The 6,738-nt window shown below is 38.2% G+C and overlaps 1 pseudogene; it reads left to right on the forward strand.

Moving 5' to 3' along the window:
* The first annotated feature begins 722 nt into the window (after positions 1-722).
* LOC120186186 lies at positions 723-6,500 on the forward strand (annotated as a pseudogene).
* Positions 6,501-6,738: the final 238 nt, after the last annotated feature.

Consider the following 6,738-nt stretch of genomic DNA (forward strand, 5'->3'; position numbering starts at 1 on the left):
TAATATTTTTTAATCAATTATTTAATATCATTAATAATTAATTGATTTGATAAGATAAGACACCATATTCTTTAATAAAAATAAAAATTTTGAATTCTATATTAATAGGGTTATGAATGAGGCAAATTCGATTAGAAGAATAACATAATTTCACAATATTCTATATAGATCGATAAATCAGACACTTATACGATTATACCAAAAATATTTAATATTGCTAAATTGTATTTTTTTTTAAGTTCAAAACTTGTAAATTCCTTATATCACAAAAATATATTATTCATAAAAAAATACTAAAAAAATCCAGTATATCCGACACAAATGAACAAACACACAGCTTGATTCGAGTTCACGCTCCAATCTCCATAGGCTCAAAAGAGAAGCGTAAGGCACACAGTCCGCAGACACACACAGAGCTTGATTTGCTTCATTTTGAAGTTTAAGAAAGAAGGTACATTCATTTATTTCATAGTATCTTTCTTTTTTCGAATTTGTCATTTCATGAAATCCAAATCACACCACCAAATCTGCATCTTGTTTGGTCAAAATCAAGAATTTCGATTTCAGTTGCTGCTGCTTACTACTATTTCAAGTTGAGGTTGAAAGCAAAGGTAGTCGATCTTGATTTGTGTCCTTTTCTGAAAAAAGCTAAAGGTTTTGTAGGTAATAGATAGTGGTTGGTGCATTCCTCACTCTTCAGATCCGACTCCAATAATGCAGCTCCAGAGCTAGAAGAACTGGATTTTTTTCCCGTTTCTACTAACAATTCGTTTTTTGTTTTTGATTTTGTTAGATTACCCAGAAACATTTAGAAAAAGATGGACGCAGATGGAAATGGAGGACATTCGCCTTTAGATTACGCCACCATTCAGATCCTGCCTTCTGAAAACAGGTAACTCTACTAACCTATGTTACTTGAGCACGGACATAGTTAGATTTTTCTAAGTTTTCATTTATTTGGAGGATCTTGGAGGTCACATCCCGTCGAACATGGGCAGTGCTGGTACTAAGATTTTATGCTGGGGTGAACTTATAAAATTTTAGTGGGCCAAAGTAGATTATCAATAAAAATAAAAATAAAATATCTACAAATATATAAGAATTTGAGGGGCGGCCGCCTCCTCCAACCCCCTGGGTTCAACCATGGAAATGGGTACTTCATGAAGAATGAAGAGTCCCAACCAGGGATTTAAATAGCGGTCTGCTATTGAAATAGAAGCAGTTATATAGCGGTAAAGGTGCCGTCCTAAACCGTTATTTCACAACCACAATGACTGCAATAGCACCTACTATTGTTGCAACCACGATAAACAAAGCCGAAAACGCTACCGTAACAGCAATTTAAATCCCTGGTCTGAGCAAATAGTTACTAACTACCCTTTTATCAATAATGGAATTCTCTTTCTCTGATGTGTTCAATTGTATATCCCTCTCTCCCTTTTTAATAATTTTTAGGTATGAGGCATATACTTGTAATGACAACAAAGTAGAAAAAGTGGGTGTTGGTGTTCTGGAAAAGCTCTTGCCCCATTTACCAGGGCTAGATAACTTGTACACCCAAGGCTCCAATGCTGACTACAAACTGCAACTTCCCAACAATTTAAACTCTGCCCACTGGTTTACTAAATCTACTTTCACCAGGTTCTCCATTTTCCCGTATAGTGTCTTAAGTATTTTTCCCATTTTTATTTCTGCTGGTGGTCACCCCCTTTGTACTTTCTCAGATTCCTACATCTTGTTAGTTCAACTGAGCTGGTGGATACTGCTAAAGGTATTGAAGGTGAGATCTCTCTTTTGGAGGAAACCAGAAAGTTTCAACTTTCTTTGTATGCTCAGGTAAATGAATATCTTGCATGTGTCTTTAACTGCCTAGATATTTAATTAAAGCCTAGGTCAAAGTATTCTGCTGGTCCGTGTAGTTGAGTGGAGTTTGAGATTAATCCTAGACTCAAAAAGTTAAAAATCAAATCCTTTTACTTTTTCGATTTAAAAGTCTCAATTCAATAGTTTACATTCTTAGTATTTTTCATCAAAATTTTCCATCAATACACCCGTACAAACCTCATAAGAAAATCATTATGATCTCTAGGTTGCGAACTTTGACTGAAATTATTATCAATGTCAATTATTGGGGTAGAAATTTTAAATCGAAAAAGTAAGCTGGTTTAATTTTTAAGTATGGGGACTAAATTTCAAAATTTGCCTAGGTACAAGGATCAACTGCGTATTTTAACCTTAATTATACGTATAGTCATCACTAACAAAGTTTCATCTTCTCAGGGTCACCAAGATCATATTCGAAGCAGCAAAAAGGGTAATTGTTATGTTCAAGCAAATTTAACGTAGCACACTGTTCATTGCCTTTCTACGTTCTCTCTCATTGTTGTTGTTTTTAGTTTATTTGCATATAAAAGGAGTGCAATTCCTTATTGACTTTCTATTTATTTGCATTGCAAACCGGAGCTTGCAACTTTAGAATTGTTCGATGGAGGTTTCTTTTTAAACTAATTGCGAACAAAAGTATTGTCCCTTGTCTGTCTTCTGAATCTCAGTAATTTTGTGTTTCATCAATCATACATAAATGCCTAGAGACTTGAGAAATTAACTGCTCGCTTTCATTGTTCAGCAGATATAAGCAACTCAAAAGATGGGCTGCTAGCATCCAAAGTAACCTCCATTCTTATTATTCTACACTATATTTCACCATATTTGTTACTGCCACTAATATATGTATTTGATCTCTGCAGTTTGAAGTCAACAATTCATCGTCAGTTTCCTCAAAGTAAGTTCACTAATAATATATATATGTGTGTGTTTGTGCGTGTGTATGTGTGTGTATTATAGTTAGTTTGTTAGGGTGTTTTATTTCTCCCGAAAATCCTAACCAACGTATGGAAAGTTTATTGCTAGGAATGAGCTCTTACGTGCTATGGACTCAAGACTGTCAGCATTAAGAAGTGATTTAGTTGCTGCTTTTAACCAGGCGGCTGGAGAAACCTGCTCCTACGAAGAAATCACTCATCTAGCCAAATTTTCTGAAATTTTTGGAGCAAATGATGTGAAGTAAGTTGCCTTCCAAAAAAGTGCTTGGATCTTTTGAATTCTCATTTTTCCAAAGAATTTGTAATGCGATACTTTTACCAAAAGTTTTGGTATTTCTCATATATAACATTTGTTGAATTGAATTATAAGCAAAGGATAATATTATTGAGTCTATTGCAGGAACTTTTTGTACAAGTTTCTAGAGCTGAACCAAAAGAGTCAAGTTGCTATTCTGTCAGATGATGAAAAGCCTTCGTCCACTTTTGCTTCAATGAGCGACAAAATAAACAAGACTGATGGAAATAATCAAATATCAAAGCCGTTAAGTTCAGAAACGCCAGTTAAATATGGTGTTTCACCAGCCAAAGCTGCCCAGGTCGAACGTCAGAGCTCAACTGATAGTGAGGAATCTTCTGACTCAAGTGATGAGATTCAAACATCTGCAGAAAGAAGTCGAGCTCTTATAAGATCTGCATCGCCTAGACGTTCGGCATCTCCCATGCGAAGGGTTCAAATAGGGAGGGGTGGCTCACGTAGGGCCCCTGCTCTGACCATTAAGAGCCTTATTCCTGCTAGAGAAAAGATGTGGTCTCAAACAGATGTAGCTTCAGAAGATAGTGAAGAGGAAGGATCAGGACAGACTAAGAAACCTGAGCATAACGTTCAGCGTATGAGTGTTCAAGATGCAATAAATCTTTTTGAAAGAAAACAAAGGGATCAGATTCCTGATGTTCCTGTAAGGAACTCCTTAACAAACATCTCTCTTGGCGCAAATAAGGCTGTATTGAGAAGATGGAGTTCATGTATGAGTGAATCCTCCTACCAATGCCAACCACAGAATACTTCTGAAGATCCTGTTCCAGAGCCTCCTGATAATTTTGTTGATAATGATATAATGGGGAGTTCAGCAGAAGTTAACTTGGAATCTGATACTAGAAATGAAGCACAAAACATTGATGAGACTGCTGATGTGAATGTAGAAAGGCTGGAAGAGAGATCGTCTAGTCCAATAGATGTTCATGTGGTCACAGATATAATCCAAGAAGAGGAAGCTAATGGAAGGTCGAAAAGCTCAGATGAATGGAGTCGAAAAAAGGAAGCAGAGTTGAATCAAATGTTCAAAAGAGTGATGGAAAATCAGCCTGTTAGCCGTAGCAAGCCTCAAGCTAAAGTCAGACAAAATCTGTCTCCAGAGCAGAGAGTTGGAATTTATGACCATTACAAGGAGAAGAGGGATAAAAAACTTAGAGGAGAAAATGCTGGAAAGCGCACTGAAAAAGAAGAAAAGTTTAGAGCAATGCAGAAAATTCTTGATGAGGGGAAAGCAGAAATGGCTTCCAAAAAAGTGAATAATTTATGCAAAAAGGATCCTCCTACTAAGGCCCTAAATTCTGCTAAGAATTCCCATAAGTTACAAAAAATTCCTTCTCAGCCAGCTACAACAAAGGAAACTGCAAAAGAAACCACAAAACCTTCAAGTGTGAAGAAGATCTCATCTAGAACATCCCCATTGCCTGCTACTCGTAAGTCATGGCCTTCAACACCGTCACCAAGAACAAAAGGACCACCACCAGCTAAAAGTTCAGATGGAATCTCTTCTGCAGGCACCATGCCAACGTCTCGGAAACCTCAGTCAGCACAATCGGTGCCTCGAGTGAGTCCTAAAGTGGAAAGCTCCCAGCCACAACGAAGAAATGTGAGCACCACCCAGGCTAATAAACGAGGTTCAATGAGTGTGAATGAGAAGCTGCAGCAAAATTTGATGACAAGCAACAAAACTACTTGGACAAAAGTTGCAGCAGCACGTGGTGGAGACTCATCCGGGGTGGTTCCAGCAAAGCCTAGTTTGTATAACAAGGCAACAAAGAAAGTACTGTAGTTCCACTGGAATCAAAGCCATTTCTCCGCAAAGGTTCTGGATTGACCTCTACCACTGGTGGTGTTAAAAAGATAAAAAGTCCCAAGTTGGAGGGCCCTCTGAGAAATACTGAGAGTTCAATTGATGTTCAAGAGAGTGATGTCCTTGTTAATGCTTCTGTTCCAGTGAATGAGTATCATGGTGAGTCTTTATCATCATTGGATCATCGTGATGATGCTAATCAGCCAGAAACACAGGTGAATGACCACCAGAAATGTGATGTGATTGTTGATGAACTTGCTCCGGAGTTTGAAGAGGGCTTAAAAATATTGATGGGTCTTCACAAGGTGTGGAAGAATCAACCATCTCACCAACTGCTTGGGTAGAAATAGACGAGCATCAGAACCTGCCTGACCAGTGTGATGACCAAACAGGTGAAATTGCCTCTTCAGCTTGCATTGCACCAGTTGAATCGGCTAGTCCTCGTGTCCGTCACTCTCTGTCACAAATGCTGCAAGAAGAAAGTAGTGAAGCTGATACCACTGAATGGGGAAATGCTGAAATCCTCCAGCAATGGTCTACCAAAAGGATGCTCCTAAGGGATTGAAGAGGCTGTTGAAGTTTGCCCGGAAGAGTAAGGGCGATGCAAATATAACTGGTTGGTCTAGCCCATCTGTCTTTTCTGAAGGAGAGGATGACACAGAAGATTCAAAAGTTTATAATAAGAAAAATGCTGATAACCTACTACGAAAGGCTGCCCTTCATGCAAAGAACTATGAACACAACCTGGATGCTCATGAGCTTCCATCTGGTATATTTTATCCTTTGCCTAAATATTTACATGCTTGTTTTCTGTCAAACTGTTTGTCTCGTATAGATAGATTTGAGGTGGCTGTAGGTCAAAAGCATAGAAGTAGCCACTTTCATGCTTGCAGTTCCATTATTCTATAGCTTGTCTGTTTTTGCTTCTTTGTTCATGTTTCGAGGAAATACCAAATAGTTGTGAACATTACCATTCCATGAATCTTCATCGAGTTTTCTTACGAAAGTACTGCATGCTTTGTTTATGTAGCTCAATCAGGCATTAGCGCATTCGATATGCAAAAATCGCGAAAGGGCAGTGTCTCAGCTACTGCCTCCACTACTAAAGGTCCACTTCCATTTCCATTATTAATTTCCTTTTTGCTTTGCCATGGTAGGTTCTTTTAGTTGCGAAGTTCCGATCTTTTTTCCCTTGTATTTGTTTTTCAGGGACAAGGTCTTTCTTCTCCCTTTCAGCATTTAGGGGTAGTAAGCCAAGTGACATGAAGCTTCGCCAGAGCTAGGATATTTATAAAAATCGAGGTTTTCCACACCCGCTCTCTCCTGGTCATAAGCCGAGTTAACTAAGCTTTGCTGGTGGCCAGAATTTCTTACCTTTTTCACCTTGCTGTTAGTGTATTTGTGTTGATTTGGTTGCATGTCAGCAGCGTGGGATCGTATCTATTCCTGTGTTGGTGGTGGGATGTTGATGTAGATACAGTGCTTTGCAGGATAAGGAATTCCATGCTGCTAAACAAATCGTTCCGTGTTAACCATTATGTTAAAGACAATAAAACCATTATGGATTCATTTTCTTTTCTTTTCTTTTGCATGAGAACCAATTATAAGAGTTCGCATTCCAAAAATTCAAGCCATGTACCACTTATAGGGATGGCAATGGGGTAGGTAGGTAGGGCAGTGAACGGCTTTGTCCCTAACTCGATTCTAATCGCGACCCGATTCCGATCTGTCCCGAACTTTCATCATGTTTTATATTATACTAAACTTTGCAAAACTAAACCAAAGTTATGGTATAA

The sequence above is a fragment of the Hibiscus syriacus genome, unplaced genomic scaffold (genome assembly GCF_006381635.1).
Source record: "Hibiscus syriacus cultivar Baekdansim isolate YM2019G1 unplaced genomic scaffold, ASM638163v2 tig00113303_pilon, whole genome shotgun sequence".
In the NCBI taxonomy this organism is placed as follows: domain Eukaryota; kingdom Viridiplantae; phylum Streptophyta; class Magnoliopsida; order Malvales; family Malvaceae; genus Hibiscus; species Hibiscus syriacus.